We start from the raw sequence: 22,504 nt of genomic DNA, 5'->3' as shown, positions 1-22,504 counted from the left end.
GAATTGAATATACATACTGAGCTGAAATATTCTTCTAAAAATCCAAGTTTGTGATTAGCAGAAGAAAGGAAGTCATACATCTGGGTTGGCATGAGTAAATGATGAGAGAATTTTCATTTTGTGGTGAACAATCCTTTTAAAATAGCCACGCTTTGTCTTAAATGCAGCTCTGCACACTTTGGGCGTATCCACATGGGATGCTTTTTAAAAGAGTACTGAAGGACTTCCAGTGTATACTGGACACTTGCCTGAGCAAGTTTTATTTTATTTTTTTAAGAAATTCATCTAGGCACAGATTATAATTGGCTACGAAACTAATTTCAAGCATTTAATCATAACACTTTAGATCAAAAATTAATTTTTTAAGATCATGAGAAAGTCAAATAAATTAAATTTAGTGCAACCAAACTTTAGCCAGATAATGTATAACAATCTAAAAAACAGTGGTCTCTAACTTAAAAAATCTAGTAAAAATACTAATGGTAAAGATCTGAAGAAAAAAAAAATTAACTATTGAAAGTTAATTTTTGAGTTTCAAAAATGTATACAGTAAGCCCTCAGTAAATAAACAAGTAGCAGATTTGCTTAGTTGCTATCATGAACATAATGTAACAAATACAAAAATAAAAGAATCTTAATGGTCCTAAAATAGGCTTACATTTCTTTAGCCAATACAGAATATCTTATTTCTTTCTTATTTTGATTATAACCATTTTTAACAGATTTTGAAAGATTTACCCCACTTGTACTGTTACTACAGGTCATCTGACCGTCACTAATAGGCTACCTTTAAAATATTACTCAAAAACATCTCCATGTCACCATCTAGTGGTGATTTTAGCTTATTTGCTCATTTCAGCTACAAGTTTTGTGGTCAAGTGGTGTGTGTTTCTGTCTTAATTTCAATTCGTACAGGATTAATATTAGCTGGGGTTATTTTTACAGGCCATTTTATAGTACGTAAAACATATTGTAATTTTTACTGGAGTGTGAGCACGCAAATCCAGATAAATTGATTAAAAAAACACACATGATTAAAATTACTGAGAAGCTCTGGTAATTATTACATTACCCCACGTCCGCATAGTGCTTTAAAGACAAATTCAGTCATGAGTGTTTGAATGCATCTATCAAGCTCTCTCAACACTTACACTGACCCAGGTGCTGCTCCATTTCAGAAATGTGCCTTAGTTTGTGCAATAGCCGTTTGTCGATGGCTGTCGATATTGTGAAACCCTCATGTTGTTTTAAACTTAAAAAAAAAAAAATACTTACTTCCGAAGAAGACTAAAGTAGATGGAATATTAGGTACTGACAGCCTCTGTCACCAATCACTTTCATTGCCTCTTGTTTTGCATATAATGAAAGTGAATGGTGATTGAGACTTAAATTTAAAGTAGTACAGTAAGTCATACTGGTATGGAACAACATGGTTGAGTAAATGATGACAGCATTTTCATTTTTGGATGATCTTTTCCTTTAATATATTACATAGTTTTGCTTGTCTTATATTTAAATAATTTTACTGGAAAACAACAAAAACTAAAATTATTTAGAAAATAATTTTTGCAATGCAGTCCCTAAACTAGCCAACAGAACTTAATATAGATACAAAAAAATTGTTGGGTCATTGTTAAATGAGAAATAATGTCTCTTGATTGTTGGCTGTAAGCTTACATTGTCTCTTGAATACAGAGCAAAGCCCAATGAACTGTAACTTGATGTTGCCGTATCACTAGGGGACTGGGGACTTCTAGCCGATCAGGCCACAGCACTTAATGGCCTGTCTGCCTAATAGGAGTCTGAATTAAATGATGTGTCTGGAGACCAACATCAAACTCCAGTAAGATAACTGCAAGACCAGTCTTGAGAGTTTTTGATTTCTCATGTCATGCGAGGATTTGGTCAATTTTATCCTCCTAAATCTGCCAGCATCAATATGTTCATTTGACACCCATATGACATTCCTTTTCAAAGAAATGTAGGTTGATTTTTTTCTTAAGAAAGGCAATTTCAATGAATGTTCAGGAGATTAACAAAGAGAAAACATCAAATAACATCATATATGTTGAATGCATTCTGTTGAATGCTTGATTCTGATTGGTGTACGGATGTTCTAAGGTGTGCAATTATTCTTCAAATAAATGCACGGCTATGAAGTAGTTCCAGGTCTTGACCGCATAAGAGTTCCATATCATTTCGCCAAGTTATTTCAAAGAGCCCTATACCACAACAAAATAACCAATTAAAACAAAGACATTGGTTAACTACATCAGATAAGATGACAATATTTAAAGACTTATAATTAAATATGCTTAATAACAATTAAGAGAACTAAATCATATTTTAAAAATACCTCTAAATGACATTCACTGAATTAAAGGGGAAAACAAATTTTTTTATTAAGTTTAATTCAGTAAAGAAATTCAATGTATAAAATCCTATTGGTATCAAGTTGTCTAAAAATCCTTAAACCAAGATACATTTACTGGTGAAGCAACATTTAAGATATTTAGACTTGCTTTAAGAGAATCTATCTGTATTTTGTATATAAGTGTATTTTTTCACTTGGTTATACTTCTGCAAGTGCAGTCAAGACAAAATATTCTTATATTGAAGATCTATTCTCTAAAAGCAAGTCTAAATATCTTATATGCTGCTTTTCAGGTGAATGCATCTTTTTTTTTAAGGATTTTTAGATATTTAAAAAAATATTTGTTTTTTATATATTATATTCAACATTCTCAGAAAAAAAAATAAATTCTTCTGCAGTATAGCTGCTAAAGAAAATGTACGCAAGCTGCATTGCTGCTCTCGTGAGCCATTATTAGAGTTAAATGTGATCTTGTGTTATGTTAAATGAGATCAAACGACTATTCGGTAACTAAATGTTTTTATTGTCGACGTTGTCGATAACACTGACAAAACGTTACAGCCCTACTCTCATACAAACTCGCTTAGTAGCAAAGCCAGTGCAATCCATGACTCACTGGTATTGTAAACAGTTGTTTAGCATTGGAAATGCTGTACAAGAATGGCGACACTCTGGGAACTCCTCAGTGTTTAAAAATCATCCCAGGGTGATACCTCAAGTTGGTTGAGAAAATGTTGAGTACATATCTGCAAATTCTAGGCAAAGGGTGACTTCTTTGAAGATGCTAATTTATAACACATTTTTGATTTATTTTGGATTTTTTATCCATAGTTATTCCATAGTTTTGATGACTTTACTATTATTCTAAAATGTGAGAAAAAAAAATCTCAATATGTATATACACACTGGTGGCCAAACGTTTGGAATAATGTACAGATTTAGCTGTTTCGGAAGGAAAGTGGTACTTTTATTCGCCAAAGTGGCATTTAACTGATCACAAAGTATAGTCAGGACATTACTGATGTAAAAAACAGCACTGTCACTATTTGAAATAAGTCATTTTGATCAAACCTAGACAGGCCCCATTTCCAGCAGCCATCACTCCAACACCTTATCCTTGAGTAATCATGCTACATTGCTAATTTAGTACTAGATAATCACTTGCCATTATATCAAACACAGCTGAAAGCTACTTGGTTTTTTTAAATGAAGCTTAACATTGTCTTTGTGTTTGTTTTTGAGTTGCCACAGTATGCAATAGACTGGCATGTCTTTAGGTCAATATTAGGTCAAAAATGGCAAAAAAGAAACAGCTTTCTCTAGAAACTCATCAGTCAATCATTATTTTGAGGGATGAAGGCTATACAATGCATGAAATTACCAAAAAACTGAAGATTTCATACAAAGGTGTACACTACAGTCTTCAAACACAAAGGACAACTGGTTCTAACAAGGACAGAACGAGACGTGGAAGGCCATATGTACTGTACAACTAAACAAGAGGATAATTACATCAGAGTCTCTAGTTTGAGAAATAGACGCCTCACATGTCCTCAGCTGAAAGCTTCATTAAATTCTACCTGCTCAACACCAGTTTCATGTACAGCAGTAAATAAAAGACTCAGGAGTGCAGGACTTATGGGAAGAATTGCAAACAAAAAGCCAATTTTTAAACAGAAAAACAAAAAGAAAATGTTAGAGTGGGCAAAGAAACAGACATTGGACAACAGATAATTGGAAGAGTGTTATGATCTTAACCCCATTGAGCTTTTGTGGGATCAGCTAGACTGTAAGGTGCTTGAGAAGTGCCTGACAAGACAGCCACATCTATGGCAAATGCCACCTGAGTATCTGGACAAACTGGCAGCTAGAATTTCAAGGATCTGCAAAGCTGTCATTGTTGCACATGGAGGTTCCCTTTACAAAAGGCTTCACTATGATGTTGCGCTGCTAAGCGCTACGGGGGAACAGCTTTAGCTGTGAGCCGAGCTGAATAAATGTGTGGAACACGTCAATGAACATTGACCGAATTTATAGCCTCGGCTGATGTAATCATTAGATGCACCTGAGGCCAGGCTACAAATGGATACGTCACCAGGTGTCGCCAGAAACTCTTTTTCAGAGCTGATTCTGTTTCTGTGTGTTTCACACACCCTGTCAAAACTTTCTTTCCTCTGTTAGGAGATAGATTCAGTTAGGCAGTGTGCAGTGAACGTTGTTCTATTTTTCTCTTCTGTTTAGAAAATATTTTATATATATATATATATATTTCTAAAAAAAAAAAAAAGAAAGAGAGAATGACTGAAAGCAAACGGTGCGTGTTCCCCTCTTCTTGCTCTATAGCTGAAGACGGCACACATCAGTTTTTGCTGTTTGTTTGGGGGTAGAGCACGCTGCTCTGGCGTTGCAGCAGGGCGTGCTCGCCTCGCTTGCTTCCGGAGTCAGCACTCACGAAAAGATCGTTCGTGGGGCTGCGTGCATGGATTTGGCTGAGGAGCAAGAGACGGGTTGATCCCTTTCTCTCACTCTCTCCCCAAACCCAGCTGGTCCTTCACATGATCTCGGCTGCTCCGATGCTTCTTCGGATCATGAGGTGGATCGCTATTCTCTTCCGCCTCCGAGCTTTCCGTCCGCGATAAAAAATCTACGGAGGAATTGCTCGATGTTGTTACTCGTGCGGTTGCCAGATTGGACTTGCCACGCGAAAAAGAGACCCCCAAGCGCTCCAATTAGGGGATAGATTTTATCTTCCAGTCTAAGAAAGGGAACGCCTCATGGGTCCCTTCCTATCTTTGATAACCTCCTTGAAGAGCTTCTTCGGCTCATGGAGAACCCCTAAAAAAATATATATATATATATATATATATATATATATATATATATATATATATATATATATATATATATAAGGGACCCATATATGCATATATATATATATATATATATATATATATATATATATATATATATATATATATTCTTCCGTGTTCACATACCCTCAACGTCATTATATTCGACTATCGTGGGTGCTGAGGCACGGGGTATTCAGTGATGCCGCCGGTCGAAGAGACGCTTGTGGGCTATCTCTGCCGGGCTCGACATCGTCACTTAAGAAGCTCTCTCCCCTCAAAGCCTTGTAGGACAACCTCCACTTTAGTGGGAAGGGCTTATCAAGCAGCAGGTCAGGCTGGTGCTGCTCTGCACACTATGCTGTTTTTCAGGCATACCAGGCTGACCTCCTGGACGACCTGAGTGTGGGTTCTGCGCTTGACGAGCAAGCCTCAGACCCACCTCGGTCCTGACTGAAGGGAGGCTCAAAAGCAAAGCGTGGTGAGTCGTGCTCCTCCTCCCAGGGATTGGGGACAGTCTCGCCACCCTTGCCAGCCCTCAGGACTATAAATTCTAGTAAGAGAAAACCCTGACGGTCTTGCGCCTAGATTAGGGGTAGCTCCCTCGGGACGGGCACGCGTCGTCACTTCACCCCTCCCGGTACCCCCTTGAAGCCCCTCCATTCCCGCCACCTCTTGGTGTTTCGGGTTGCAGAGGCTTCTGTCAAAATTGGGTGTTTTCGCTGTTCCTGCATTTTATTCAGGACGCGAAACACCCGACAACCCCTCAACAGGAAGTGTTAAAATATAATACCCATCTCAGAGATCCTGGCAGCGTGGAAACTTCTGCCGGATATATCCTTTTCTGTGGGTCTTATAACGGCGTCAGGATTTAATTCTCTCGCCGCTTTTCCGTGTTTCAACGGCGTGTTCTCACTACCGTTAACTGGATTTCTTTTTGTAAAAAAAAACTCTCAATCTCCTGGTTAAAGGGGCCATGGTATGTGTTCCCCTTCCAGAGAGAGAGTTAGGTTATTACACTAAATACTTCCCGCTTCCCATGGAGGGTGAGGGGTGGCGTCTGGCTTAGATCTAAAGCTTGAACTACCCGTGGGTGTTCAAGTCCAAGATGATGCCTGTCAAGACGGTCGTGTCTCAAGCCCTACAACTCGCTTGGCTGGTCACCATCGATCTTATGACGCACTTCTATACTTCATTTAGAAGTTCTGCCACAACATGGAAAGTTCCTGAGGTTCACTTCGGGGCTGAAGTCTTCCAGGGTCAGGTTCTTTCACTCAGCCTAGCCCTTTTTACCCGCACATTCACAATGCATGATGTAGCTGGCTCCTTGCGACTCGGGGCATCTGCATTCTGAATTACGTGAGACGACTGGCTGATCCTAGCGCAGTTCCAGGAACTGGCAGTTCAGCACAGGGACATCGCCTTAGCTCATCTGTTTCTCTGGGGTTGAGGCTCAACGCCAAGAAAAGCGTCCTCTCTCCCACTCAGAACACTGTCTATCGGGGCATCATATGGAGTTCAATCACTATGCAGGCACAACTGTCTCCCGCTAGGATTGAGTCCATTCAGATCACCCTGAGCAAAGTCAGGCTAGGTTGCACTGTTATCAGTATCAACGATTTCCAGGTCTCAGGGCTGAACGCGTCCACGGTGATCCCTCTGGACCTTCTGCTCATGAGACCGTTTTTGTTGTGGCCAAAAGCCAGGGGATTTCTTCCAAGGGCCAAAACCCCTGGGCTAAATAGGGTTATGCGCCTCAGGCTTCGTTCCATTTCTATGTGGTTCAGACCCCGGTTTTCTGCCTTGGGTCCCACTCTAGGTGCGTCTTGTTGTCGCAGACTGCTAACGACAGACGCCTCCCTGACGGGCGGGGTAGCGGCCTTAAGTGGTCGTCCAGCTTAAGGGGATAGGAGGGTCGTCAGCTCGGTTGTCACAGTCAAGGTCTGGGGTTGATGGCTGTATTTCTGGCCCTGAAATACCTCCTCCTGAGGCTGCCATGTCTTGGTGCGGGTGGACAATACAGCGGTAGCCTCTTACATAAATCATCAAGGAGACCCACGCTCTTGTCAGCTGTATTTCTGACACGCCGGATTCTCCTTGGGGCCCAGGGCAAGCTCCTGTCACTCAGGGCAATTTACATCCCTGGACGCCTAAATGTGGGAGCAGATTTGCTGTCCAGACAGAACATACCGAGGGGCTAGTGGAAACTCCACCCGAGGTAGTACAACAAATTTGGGAGAGATTTTACAGAGCAGAAGTGGACCTCTTCAGCCTCTCAAGAGACTGCGCAATGTCCCCTCTACTTCTCTCTGAGTCACCCAGCCCCCTTGGGTCTGGAAGCGATGGCGCATACATGGCCCAGAATGTGTCGGTATGCTTTTCCCCCTGTTTCTCTGCTCCCGGGAGTCTTAGCCAGAGTTCGCCAGCAAGGGTCTTGCCTCTTACTGATAGCGCCTTACTGGCCGAACAGGATTTGGTTCTCAGAAATTATATCTCTCCTCGACGGCTTGCCTTGGGCGATTCCGGACAGGAGGGACCTTCTGTCTCAGGCACAGGGGACGATATTTCATCCCCGGCCCGAATTGTGAAACCTTTCATGTCTGGCCCCTAAGGGTACCAAATGAGGTTCACGGGGTTTTCTCTTGAGATTATCGAGACCATTTCAAGTGCTAGGACTCCCTCCACTTGGAACTGATCTGGGTAGATTTTACAGGGCAGAAGAGGACCTCTTCGCCTCTGTTGATAGCGCAATGTCTCCTCTACTTCTCCCCGAGTCGCCCAGTCCCCCCCTCCCCCTCCCCCTTGGGAGGGGCTGAACGTAGTAACGCAAATGCACCTGCATGCATTTCCTTATACTAAAGTTCTTATTACAGAACCAGCTAACTGCCAGTTTGTTTCAGTTCTGGATTTTCTGTAGAAAGAACTGTCAGCGGGCACTTGCCTCGCCACTGCCAGGTTCTATGTGGCCACTGCAGTTTGCCATGGCTTGGTGGGCGGGGTGCCCTCAAAGAGGCATCCTCATTATTGCCCGGGCCTACGAGGCGTCAGCAGGTCAAGGCTTCAGGCTCTAATAGGGTCTCTCTCAGATTGGCTGCACTCTCACCAGAGTGATGCTCTCCTCCTCTAAAACCTTGGCTAGAGGTCTCCCTCTGCAGCAAGTTTGTGATGCGGCAGGTTGTCCTCTCCACACACATTCATCGAACTTTATGGGTTAGATGCTTTGCTACTCCGGACTCTTATGTCCTTGAGTCGACATCTCAGCCCATGCCTAAACAAGTTTGTGATGCGGCAGGTTGTCCCCTCCGTACACATTCATTGCACCTTTTTAGTTTGGATGTTCTGCACTCCGGGCTCTTATGCCCTTGATTCGACATCTCAGCTCATACCTGAACAAGTTTGTGATGCGCCAGGCTGGTCCTCTCCACTCACATTCATCAGTTTTTATGACAGGTTTGTGGTGCGATAGGGTTCTCTTCGCACACAATCATCGAACTTTATGGGTTAGATGCTTTGCTACTCCGGGCTCTTATGCCCTTGAGTCGACATCTCAGCTCATGCCTGAACAAGTTTGTGATGCGGCAGGCTTGTCCTCTCCGCTCACATTCATCAGTTTTTATGACAAGTTTGTGTTGCGATAGGGTTCTCTTCGCACACATTCATCGAACTTTATGGGCTAGATGCTTTGCTACTCCGGGCTCTTATGCCCTTGAGTCGGCATCTCAGCCCATGCCTAAACAAGTGTGTGATGCGGCAGGCTGGTCCTCTCCGCTCACATTCATCAGTTTTTATGACAAGTTTGTGTTGCGATAGGGTTCTCTTCGCACACATTCATCAAACTTTATGGGTTAGATGCTTTGCTACTCCGGGCTCTTATGCCCTTGAGTCGACATCTCAGCTCATGCCTGAACAAGTTTGTGATGCGGCAGGCTGGTCCTCTCCGCACACATTCATCAAAATTGAATGGTTTAGATGTTTATGCTACTCCGGGCTCTTATGCCCTTGAGTCGACATCTGAAGCTCATGTCTGAGACCTCTCGCGTTTTTGTGAGTACACTGCACAACCGTAGGGGTCCGGACAGCCCCAAGTGAGGCGGTGTGGGTGTTGCGTTCCCCGTAGCGCTTAGCAGCGCAACATCGTAGTGAAGCCTTTTGTAAAGGGAACGTCTCGGGTTACATGTGTAACCCTTGTTCCCTGAAAAAGGCGGAACGAGATGTTGCACTGCTTTGCCGAATTAGGCAGTCCCAGGACTGCTCTTCAAAAAGAAGTATCTGACGACACCTGGTGACGTATCCATTTATAGCCTGGCCTCAGGTGCATCTAATGATTACATCAGCCGAGGCTATAAATTCCGGTCAGTGTTCATTGACGTGTTCCACACATTTATTCAGCTCGGCTCACAGCTAAAGCTGTTCCCCCGTAGCGCTTAGCAGCGCAACATCTCGTTCCGCCTTTTTCAGGGAACAAGGGTTACACATGTAACCCGAGACAATTTTTTATGTATTTTAAGAATTTAAGTACTTTTTTCAAATTGTAATAGTAATCTTTCACATTATTAATGTCCTGACTATACATTGTGATCAGTTGACTGCCACTTTGGTGAATAAAAGTACCAATTTCTTTCCATACATGACAACTCTCTGAAAGATTTAGTGTGCTAATATGTGTATGAAATATTAATAATAATAATAATAATACGTTTATTTTATATAACGCCTTTCACAAACCCAAGGTCGCTTTACATAGTGGAAAGGCAATGAAACACAACTGCAAACAAACCAAAACAATTCAACAAAGACATGTTATCTTTATGATGCTATGAGTTTGTTGTGGAGAAATGATCATTAAACAGAAAGGTTTTGAGATGTGCTTTAAAGAAAGGAAGAGAAGCACAGTCACGAAGAGGTTGTGGGATGCTGTTCCAGAGTTTGGGGGCCAATGCACTGAAGGACCTGCCACCCAGGGTTGAAAGTCTGGAGCGAGGGATAGCCAAGAGATTTTGGTCAGAGGATCTCAGTGAGCGTGAAAGAGTGTACGGGGTCAGGAGGTCGCGGATGTAGGGGGGAGCAAGTATTGATAGGATATTGGTCTTGGCAGACTAAATCTGCAACGCTGCTGCAGCAGAGAAATTATGGAGACTTACTACTACTACTAGAACATACGCAGACATACTGAGTTAATGAGGGCATGCTGCTGCACCATTAGAAAAACACAAGACATGCTGCATAAAGCATGTATGACATACTGCTGCATAATTAGACATAAATACAATCACCATGTAGCAGATCTAGACATGTGAAGCTGGGGAGGAGGAGGGTTTCAGAGAAAACTATTGCAGAGCACTGCAGTGGAACTGGCATACTTGCAAAATGAAAATATAATATTAGGCAAAGAGAGAATACACAAGTTGACTGGCTACACAATTACACGTCACAGGACATATCAGCTTACACCATGTGAGCCAGTTGGTATGACATATCACATGTGAGTGAACTGATTGGCTAACAGATAACAAGTTAAATAATACATGTCAGCTTGCACCCTTCAGAGTTCCATGTCTGAACATAGTAATTTATTCTCTACACATTTCATATTGGCTAAAGATGTGTAGGGTAAAACTTTTGGTGGCTCAGCGGTTGAGGCTCAGGGTTACTGACCAGAAGGTTGGGGGTTCAAGACCCACTGTTGGGCCCTTGAGCAAGACCCTTAACCCTATCTGCTCCAGGGGTGCTGCATCATGGCACCACAGCTTAGCTGGGATATGTGAACACTAATACATTTCACTGTATATATGCAAAAAACTGTGTGTGTATAATGTGTGACCAAAATAAAGGATTCGATTCTATTCTATTCTAGTAAACTCAAACTAATGAAAAGGCTGTCATGGAATATAATGGAAATGTCATCAAAATGAACTGGTATAAAGGTACAGTATCCTATACAATATAATAATGAGGACCAGGGGGTGTACAGTATATTTACATTTATGCATTTGGCAGAATGCGACTTACAGTGCAATTATTACAGGGACAATCCCCCCAGAACAACCTGGAGTTAAGTGCTTTGCTCAAGGGCACAATGGTGGTGGCCGTGGGGTTTGAACCAACAACCTTCTGATTAACAGCCCTGCACTTTAGCCACTACGCCACCACCACTATTCAAATATATCAGTATATATCTATTTGTATAGTATCTATATTGTTATAATCATATATATTCCACTTCCTCCACATGACCTCAACATTTTGGAAGTCATATTATACATTTTCTGGTTTCTGACATTTCTGCAGCTTAGCTTCATTAAATGTTCATTTTAGAAGGAAGTTTTATGTTTTAAAAGTTACAGAATGTTTTTAAACTCTTTTATCCCATAAAGATCAAGGAAAATTTTATTTTTCACAATTTGACCTCTATACAAATGTATATAAAATTGTAGCTGAAACAGGATAAAAAATTTGTATTATAAAATGAGTACAGTAGACTATATCATACACATACACATCTATCCCGGACGCAAAGGACTACAAATTTAAAAACTCATTGATTTATAAAACGTAATACAAAAGGCTGAATTAAACATTGCAGCTACATTGAGCTGAGCACAATCAGAACTATCATTAATTTCAGATCACATGCCTGGGTGAGAGAGAAGATGTCAGTACTTGAAGGCATGGCGAGCTCTTGCTGCAGGTCATGCTGTTCTGCCCAGGCTCTCTTCAGAGGCAGATGAGGTACAAAGCGATCCACTGAGGGGTGGCACATCAGCAAAACCTTCTGGATGCTCTCCTCAAAGGTGCAGCCAACTGCAATGACCTGTGAGAGGAGGAAGCAAGAATTAGAGGATGCATTCTATGCTTGTGTTTTTGTGATGTTTAAATCAATGGTACTGAATTAACAGTAGTCAGTATTTAGTTTTCCAATTAAAATATTGAAACGTCCTTAAAACAAGATCAATTTGAGAAGCAAAAATGTGTACTATATTAAGCCTTATTTTCAGATATAAATCTTGAATTAAGCTTATGTGACAGGGTGGAGGGCGGGGCCGGGTCGTAATTGGCCTTTTCCCTTTCTTTTAAATTTTAAAAGTTTTTTGTTGGGGGTACTGCACTGTTACAGGGAGTACCCCCTTATTCTAATCATTGTTTCTCTCCCCTTGTCCCCTCTCAGATTCAGATGCTGTTTTGAAACTATGTGTGTTGAGAAAGGCGCTATACAAATAAAATTGACTTGACTTATTTTTTCCATAAAGTTACTAGTCTAGGTTCCACTTCAAATTTGTATGCCTTTCCCTTGCTAACTTCGCCCCGTTTCATGGACTAGGATGTACAGTACGTCACTGCTTACGTTGCGCAAGTGCCTACTACTGACAGAACCTGTGCACTGGAACATCATAAAGAGTTAGTACACCCCAAAATAAAAATGTAGTCATTGTTTACTCACCCCTGTGTTGTAATCACACCATTTGAATTTAGGATTTGGAATTTGACTTTCTTTTTCCAAACACACAGGGAGAAATTGTTAAAAAAGGTTGTGCTCAGTGATGACATACAATGGCAGTTTATGGTGACCATCTCTTCAAGCTTCAAAGTCATGCATTCAAGTATTATTCAGAGGTTTAGTAAATTATTCCATGAGACTCACGATTGTTAGGAAAGCATATAATGGGTCAGAAACACACCAAAATCTAATACATTATTTAGTGAAACTGTTGACTGCCCATTGTTCTCTGCACATTCATGAGACTGCATGAGGACAAGTTCAAACAGCCTCCACTCGAGAAATGGGGCGTACAAGCAAAAACGTGTTTATCTAAAAACAGGTCCACCACAGCAATAGAAAAAAACAGAACAACACACATCTGCACACAAACAAGAGAACCGAAATTGCTAAAATTGTCTGATGAGTTTGTAGTCGGAGAATATATACATTTGTATACCCAGCCTTATTCATTTGAGCTCTCAATCAAACTGTAGAGATAGACAAAGTAGGCTGAAGGCAGCTGAAGTCACACTGTGTCCTAACCTGATGGCAAACGACACATGAAAAAAGGTATATTTCTATGAAAGTGTTTTTTCCCTAATCAGCTGTGATGAACAACAGTACATTCAGTAGATCGCTTGGTTTCTATTTTAGGTATTGTGGTGGGAAACCCTGTTTGCTATGAACTGGCACAATTCTAAAAATATTTTCATAACAGTATATTGAAGCCAGTATCTCACTAGCCATTTAAAAACGACTTGATTTTGGCAGTGAAAATTACGCCTACTGAATGTTTTCACTGAGGTGTTGATCTCTTCAGTCGGAGGTCTGTCACAAATGCTTGCGGATTCAGAATGGAGACGAGACATTCCTGCTAACTCTATCTCTCTGTTTGATTGAGTACTCGGGTCAAACAAATGAGGCTGGGCAGTGATCACACTGAGGTAGCGTTTGGGGTAAGGGTTCTACAGCAATTACTTCATAGTACCAAAGAAAGGCATTGGGTTGTCAATCTTGGATTAACGAGTTCTGAACCGGGCGTTACACAGACTCCTGTTCAAGATGCTAATGCAGAAACACATTTTGAAGGATGTGTACTTTCACAACTCGGTTTTACCTCGACACAGACCCATCCTATGGTTTGCTTTCGACGGACGGGCGTATCGGTACAAGGTCCACCCCTTTGGCCTCACCCTGTCCCCTCGTGTCTTCATGAAAGTCAGAGAGGTAGCTCATGCCCCGTTATGGGAAGTGGGCATTCGCATACTCAACTACCTCGATGACTGGCGTGGAATGGTATGGAATTAGACTCGGTCTCAATGATAGCGTGCCTCACAAGCTAGCGCACGCAGTCAGTGCTGAACTGCCTGAAGTCATTCAGGCAGAGGACAGCGGTTCCACTGACACAATTTCAGAGGCTGCTGGGGCATATGGCTTCCTCAGCAGTGGTCATGCTGCTCGGCTTGATGTATATGAGACCGTTTCAGCACTGGCTTCAGACTCAAGTCCCCAGATGGGCATGGTGCCGCGGCACATATCGCATAGCTATCACGCCACTCTGCCGCCACTTATTAAGCCCTTGGACAGACCTCATGTTTTTCCGGGCAGGAGTTCCCCTACAGCAGGTGTCCAGACGCGTTGTGGTCACCACAAATGCCTCCAAGTTGGTCTGGGGCGCTGTGTGCTATGGGCATGCAGCCGCTGGTTCATGGACAGGACCGTGACTGGGTTGGCACATCAACTGCCTAGAGTTGCTGGCTGTACTGCTCGCCCTGTGGAGGCTATTCCCGTTGATCCGGCACAAGCATGTGTTGGTCCAGTCGGATAACACAGCGTCAGTAGCGTACATAAATCGCCAAGGAGGACGGTAAGTTCTACAGCCCTTACTTCATAGTACCAAAGAAAGGCGGTGGGTTGTGGCCAAGCTTGGATCAACAAATTCTGAACCGGGCCTTACACAGACTCCTGTTCAAGATGCTAATGCATAAACACATTTTGACGTACGTCTGGCATCAAGATTGGTTCGCGGCGGTAGACCTAAAGGATGCATACTTTTACAACTCTGTTTAACCTTAACACAGACCGTCCTACAGTTTGCTTTCGACGGACGGGCGTATCGGTAAAAGGTCCTCCCCTTCAGCCTCACCCTGTCCCCTCGCGTCATCACGAAAGTCACAGAGGTAGCTCATGCCCCGTTATGGGAAGTGGGCATTCGCATACTCAATGACTGGCTGATTCTAGCACACCCTTGAGAGTTGCTGTGCGTGCACAGGGACCTGGTGCTCGGGCACCTCAGCCGTCTAGGGCTTCAGGTCAACTGGGAAAAGAGCAAGATCTCCCCGCTTCAGAGCATCTCTTTTCTTGGTATGGAATTAGACTCAGTCTCAATGATAGCGTGCCTCACAAGCGAGCGCACGCAGTCAGTGCTGCACTGTACAAAGTCATTCAGGCGGAGGACAGCGGTTCCACTGAAACAATTTCAGAGGCTGCTGGGGCATATGGCTTCCTCAGCGGTGGTCATGCCGCCGGGTGATGCATATGAGACCATTTCAGCACTGGCTTCAGACTCAAGTCCCGAGATGGGCATGGCACCACGGCACATATCGCATAGCTATCACACCACTCTGCCACCACTTATTAAGCCCTTGGACAGACCTCATGTTTTTCCGGGCAGGAGTTCCCCTACAGCAGGTGTCCAGATGTGTCTTGGTCACCACAGAAGCCTCCAAGTTGGTCTGAGGCACCGTGTGTAATGGGCTGCAGCCTAGAGTTGTTGGCTGTACTGCTCACCCTGTGGAGGCTATTCCCGTTTATCCGGCGCAAGCATGTGTTGGTCCGGTCGGATAACACAGCGACAGTACCATACATAAATAGCCATGGCGGCGTACACTCTCCTTGCTTGTCGCAAATCGCCAGTCATCTCCTCCTCAGTCACTGTGGGTTATGCACATCCTGGGCTGCCTCAACGCTACAGCGGACAAGCTGTCGCGGCAGGCGATGCTCAGTGGAGACTCCACCCCCAGGTGGTCCAGCTGATTTTGAGTTGATTTGGCAAAGCACAGGTAGACCTGTTCAATTCCAGGGAATCCTCCCACTGCCTGCTCTGGTTTCCTTGATGGGATCCCCCATCGGGACAGATACACTGGCACACAGCTGGCCCCGGGGCCTGCACAAATATGCATTCCCCCCCAGAGAGCCTACTTGCACAGATCCTGTGCAAGGTCAGGGAGAACGAGGAACGAGTCACCCTCATGGCCCCATATTGGCCCACTCAGACTTGGTTTTCAGACCTCATGATCCTCACGACAGCAACTCCCTGGCAGATTCCCCTGAGGAAGGACCTTCTTTCTCAGGGATGGGACACCATCTGGCACCCGCGCACAGACCTCTGGAACTTCCACGTCTGGCCCTTGGATGAGACGCGGAAGATTTAAATGGCCTACCACCAGCAGTGGTAGACATGATCACTAAGGCCAGAGCTCCCTCTATGTGGAAGCTTTATGCCCTGAAGTGACGCTTGTTCGCAAATTGATGTTTTTCCTGAGTCAAAGACCCCCAGAGATGCACAGTCGGGACAGTGCTTTCCTTCCAGCAGGAGAGGCTGAATACACCTTGAAGGTATATGTAGCCACTATAGCGGCCCACCACTACACAGTGGACGGTAAGTCCCTAGGGAAGCATGACCTAATCATCAGGTTCATCAGAGGTGCCCTGAGGCTGAATCCTCCCATGTCACGCCTCTTACCCTCATGGGATCTGTCCGCGGTCCTCCCCCTGGGCCTTCGGGGAGCCCCCTTTAAGCTGCTAGAGTCAGTCGAGCTGAAAGCTCTCTCCTTGAAGACAGCCCTCCTGATTGCACTCACCTCCATCAAAAGGGTTGGGGATATGCAAGTGTTTTCTGTCAGCGACACTTGCCTGAAGTTCGGTCCGGCAGAATCTCACATGATCCTGAGAGCCCGGCCGGGCTATGTGACCAAGGTTCCCACGACCCCTTTCAGGGATCAGGTGGTGAGCCTGCAAGTGCTGCCCCAGGAGGAGGCAGACCCAACCCTGTCATTGCTGTGTCTGGTGCATGATTTGCGCACCTACTTGAATTGCACACAGCGCTTTAGATACTCTGAGCAGCTCTTTGTCTGCTTCGATGGACAGCGGAATGGGAACGCTGTCTCCAAACAGAAACTTGACCACTGGATCGTGGATGCCATTGCTCTGGCATACTAGGTCCAGGCCGTACCTGCCCCTTTGGGAATATGAGCACACTCTACTAGTAGTGTGGCATCCTCGTGGGTACTGGCCCATGGCACCTCTCTAGCAGACATCTGCAGAGCAGCGTACTGGGCTACACTCAAAACCTTTGCAATATTTTACAATCTCTGGGTTGAGTCGGTTTATAGAGGTAAAGAATAGAGGTGTTCGGGGCTCTCAAGAGCTATATCAACACAACATCTCGTTCCCTGATGTAACCAAGACATTTTCTAGTTTATATAAAGCTGTGTTGTGTTCTGTTGTTTATATCGCTGTGGAGCACCCATTTATAGATCAACAAAACAGGTTTTCACTAGGAATTCCCATTTTTGGGTGAAGGCTGTTTGAACTTGCTCTCCTGCAGTCTCAGTTTCACTCAATAATACATTAGATTTTGGTTTGTTTCTCACCAAACATCGTCATATGCTTTCATAACAATCATGAGTCTCATGGAATAATTTATTAGACTTCTGAATAATACTTTTGTGTCCTTTTGAAGCTTGAAGAGGTTGTCAACATAAACTTCCATTGTATGACATTACTGAGCACAAATTTTTTTCACAATTTCTCCCTTTGTGTTAAGAAAAAGAAAGAAAGAAAGAAAGTCATATTGTCTAATAACAACACACGGGTGAGTAAACATTTACATAATTTTTATTTTGGGGTGAACTAACCATTTAAGCCCTTGATCACTTGGAGCACATTTTGTTGAATTGTTTTGTGATATTTGCATCAGATTCAGGTAAAGTTTAGATGTAATTTCAGAGGCTATGTACTTTATAAATCTTTAAAAAATCTATAATCTGTAAATCTATAAATGTCTGTGTAACACAGATAAAGTATGGGCAAGGAGGAGGCAAGAACCGGCTTGTCAACATAAATCATAATTTTAATGCAAACTTAAACCAAAAGCATAAACAAGCACACACACGACGGACATGCCCGTAATTCTCTCTCTCTCGGACCATCATCTCTGGCCGCCTTTATCCCTCGTGCGTCATCAGGCCGATTGGGGACAGGGCGCGCGATATTCCGACCCGGCCCCACCCCCCTCCGCTCCATAGTCTGTTAAGATCTTTTTAATATATTAGAAATAATTGTTAGAAAAGGATTAACCCGTTTTTACACAAATGAAAATGGTAACATTACAATGAACACAGGCTATGATTGTGTAACAAACAGTCGATTTAAGGTAGCTACAAGTATTATGCTGTTAAATCTTAATATAGAAACTTTTCTGAACTGCTAATCCACTTTTAGATACAATATTGGCTTGTCAATCAACTCAAGAATGTACATGTGCATTAGTTATACATGCTGTTTTTTTGTTTTTTTTTGCATAATCTTATGTAAAAAAAAAATCACAATTTATGACACCAATGTTGTAAGATTTTACTGCTGATTTGAAATATGTCCTTTGATTGTAATCTTGACCAACCATTTTGGAGATTTCGGACTTTCCCATTCAAGTAGATAGGAGCTGCACTCAAGTATGTTGTAATAGCTGCACGGGAGCATTCCAAATATGGCCGCCAACTGAACTGCCTTGCCAAAAAGACATTTTTCAGGATTAGTTGAAGTCTTTGCTAGAAAGCATCAGTGTTTAGTCACCATGGCAACTCCCGCACCTCTCCAAAGCTTTTCATGGCACTGCGATATCCCGAGGCATTCCATGAAAGTTGTCCAGATCCCAGTGTCCGGCAGAGGGATGCCTAGTGCCAGTTTAGCAGCTACAAATGCTAGTGGGTACCTATTGAGAAAGAGTTATTGAGAAATAGAGATCAATTAGGCTAATGTTAACTACATAGCGCTTATATTTAGCAAGCAACAAAAATAATAGTAACTGGGACTTGCGATCATTGAAAGGTCAACACTGTGTATTGTGAAGACTAGACCCATAGGACAGAAACATCCCAAATGAGATCTCCTTAATATCTCAATTGTTTCTCCTGCAATGAGATTAAATGAAGGCTTTTGCTTTACTCTCCTGCAACTCAGATATTTCTCCTGTAAGTTTCAGAAGCGATTGCAACAATGGCATCTTGGTACATCTGACCACAATTCACATATGAACATTTTTCATTAAATTCTTACAAGAACACATCATGTTTATGTCAACAATTATTGCAATAATATTTTATTATTGCATATGTTTATTTCTCTGAAGGAATTAAAAGAGAAACATCTGAGACAGTTGATACTTCAATAAAACAATGGGAATCTCCATTACAATGTCTCTTGAGCTATGAAAGAGCCATAAAATGTTAAGACAATATTCCAGATTCAATACAAGTTAAGCTAAATCTACAGAATTTGTGGCATAATGTTGACAACCACAAAAATTTGATTTGACTTGCCCAACCTTTTCATTAAAAATAAGCAAACATCTTGGTTTCAATTAGGTACTTACAATGGAAGTGAATGGGGGCCAATGTTTAAAAATTAAAGTATACATTTTTTTTTTAAATATAGCTACAAAACATATAACATGAGTGTAAAAATGATTTTAGTGCATTACAATCACTTACTAACTTTTTCTGTTTAACATTATAGCCAACTTTACAACCTCGTTGCCATGACGATGTAATGTCAACAAACCTTACAACCCCAAAATGACTGTTAAAAATTACAATTTAAACAACATTACAGCTCAAATAATACAAGGGTTTTAACATAATATTTCATGCAAGTTAATTTACAAAATTATAAGCTTCAAATTTCTGTCTTTAAACCCTAAAAAAATTGGCCACATTCACTTCCATTGTAAGTGCCTCACTGTAACTCGATTTCTGCTTTTTTTAAAGAAAAGGAGGGATGAGTCAATAAAATTATGTTTTGTAGCAAATCAACATTATGCAACAAATGCTGTAGATTGACCTTAACTTGTATTGAACCCAGAATATTTTGGGTTGTTCCTCCAGAACAACCCAAAAAAATGCTCTCCAAAAATGTTGCCCCACAAGGTATTAAAACTATTTTTGCCTTTTCACACCAATCTTTCATAACAAAATCTGTTCTGTTCCATGCAATTTGTTTTTCTTCAAACAGAGCATGCAGGATCAGTGCTTTCATATTTCACAGGATATTATGGATCATTTTCACACTGAACAGACAGAGTGGTGGGTGGGTGTTTTTAAAGTCTGGCTCTTGACAAACCCAGAACTTTGGCTGCAGTTACTTCTTAATATTTTGGTGACAAAAAAAAATAAATCACAAAACCAAAGACGGTGTGCAACTGACACCTTCAGTTGAGCACCAGGAAACGTCGGTTTCGCAGGTAAAACTCAAACAAAGCCAAAACTATTTACACTCTTAAATCTGTGTGTACATTGATTAAATTAATTTAAATAAAAGTGAGGTTCCTAAAGACATACACTACCAGTCAGTTAGGACAAACCTATTTTTATCAAAGTCATCAAAACTGTGAAGTAACACAAATGGAATTTTGGAAATTATGAAGTGACTAAAAAAATGTTAAATCAAAACTATTTTGTATTTTAGCCTCTTCGAAGTAGTCACCAACTTGACTGGTAGTGTAACTATTTGTGTTGTATCTCTGTGGTCTTCCATGTCACAATAATACTGTGTGCCAGTGTGTACAGGTCTCAACCTGTGGCTTTGGATGCCAGTGTTAAGTTTCTAGAGAGGCGTGCATTCACCTCAATGATACAGTACACCAGAGAAGACGGATGCAAGGCGTACTGGATATTACACTATGATGCCAAAGACAATGCCTAGATGACGCACCACCTTAATAGCCATCTCCTCATTGGACAGAGTCTGTCTACTACAATGGAGTCACCTTATGGGAAGACAAGATAGATATATTAACTGAATCTCTTACAAATCTACAATGTCATAAACAGTCCATGCATGTAACAGTTTAAAATCACAATTTTATGAGTTTTGAATTTGAAAGTTTGGGGTCAAAGACAAATGTCAGAGATGATGAAAAGGTGAAATATTTGAAATATCTATTTTAAAGACCATTGTAAGGTTCTTAGAAATGCAATCTTTGTATTAACCTTCTGAGACCCCCGCGTGACTGCTGTGTGCATTTTCCATTTCCCTTTTTGATTTGTAACTAGTAGCACATAAAAACAAGCAAAAAAATAAACAAATAGTAATAATTCAAGAGCATTGAAATTTATATCAGCATATGTGGACAGCGGGACTAAATTGTGAAATTTTTAGTAATACCAAGCTATAGAAATTCTTCTTATTAAAAGTAATGGCCAGCATCATCAATTCACTGCCAACCATGTTAAAATAAAATTTAACATTATACAATTCTGAATCTATATACTGATTATCATTGTCCCAAGTCTACCAAACATGTTGAGTGGTCCAAACATCATCTGAAGCCTGAAACTGAACTCTTGGTCAGATTTTAGGAGTGAATGCACTTAGTTGCATAGAAAGATCGGCCCTTAGAGTTGCACCTTGCTCCGTATTTAGTAGGGATGCACTGATCCGATACCTGGATCGGTATAGGCTCCGATATTGAAGCATTTAGACGGATCGGGTATCGGTCCGACTAGCCTGATTCAAATCCGATACTGTGTGTTAGTCATGTCCGTTACTGTCAAGCTAAAAAAATTACATAAAAGAACCATAAAAACACAATTAAAGTTGTTCATATGACTCGTGTAATTTATTCAAAGCCACTTGAAGACATGTGATAGCTCTGTGAATCACAAAAGGCTGTGTTTAATAAGTAAATATATCAAATGCATCTGAGAAATGTGTATATGTAAATGTATGTAAGGAATTAAAATAATGTTTGATATTTTACAGTTAACACCTTGCAAGCAGTGTCCTCTAACTTCTCTCTATTATCACAGAGAACAGAGCCAAGACCACCCAAGGCATAAGCTGATCTCAACATGACAGGATAGACAATCTCATTTGCTGCCTTCAAGGCATCTGCCACCTGTCAGACAAACAGGCTCATACATAATTACCTACAACTATCTATTCAAACATATACATCCCAATTGCAGCATCTATATTCAAAGCATTTTGCTGATCTCAAAAGAGACTTAACAGTGCCACACTCTGCGGGTGTCCATCTCACCATTTTAACAGCAAACTGGGAGAGATCTTTTCATTGATCTCCATTAGTTTATCTGCAATTAGCTGCCGGTCCTCAGTGGCCATGATGGACTCCACAGGTGTGGCCAAAACACAAATTCAAATCTGAGTACACTTGATGTAACATGAGTTGGGACAACCAGACAACCCCTCCACATTTCTGGGGGACGGCAGGGCAATCCTCCACTCCTGGCTGCGGCTCCATCGCGCCAGGCGGTCAAGGAATCTAGTCCCCACTCGCCCCGCGGACGGTGGCCATTCTTCGCGTCCAGGCGGTAAGGCAACTCTGTCCTCCAGGTGATGGCAGCGGCACTCCCCTGGTTGGACGGCTGTGTCGAGGACTCTGCTACGAGCATCCCTCCTCCTTCCCGGGTTTCTGCACCAGTGTAAGGGAGTTAAAGTGCTTCACTTGTTTTAGAGTATTATTTATTGCTAAAGTGCAGCATAATTTATTTGAGGTGTACG

At 42.2% G+C, this 22,504-nt stretch overlaps 1 pseudogene; it reads right to left on the bottom strand.

Moving 5' to 3' along the window:
• Positions 1-22,105, bottom strand: part of LOC127658835 (carbamoyl-phosphate synthase [ammonia], mitochondrial-like) — a 72,055-nt pseudogene extending 49,950 nt beyond the window's left edge.
• Positions 22,106-22,504: the final 399 nt, after the last annotated feature.

This window comes from Xyrauchen texanus, chromosome 18 (genome assembly GCF_025860055.1).
Source record: "Xyrauchen texanus isolate HMW12.3.18 chromosome 18, RBS_HiC_50CHRs, whole genome shotgun sequence".
Taxonomy (NCBI): domain Eukaryota; kingdom Metazoa; phylum Chordata; class Actinopteri; order Cypriniformes; family Catostomidae; genus Xyrauchen; species Xyrauchen texanus.
The sequence above is the reverse complement of the archived record's forward strand: the minus strand, read 5'-3'. Positions and strand labels throughout refer to the sequence as shown.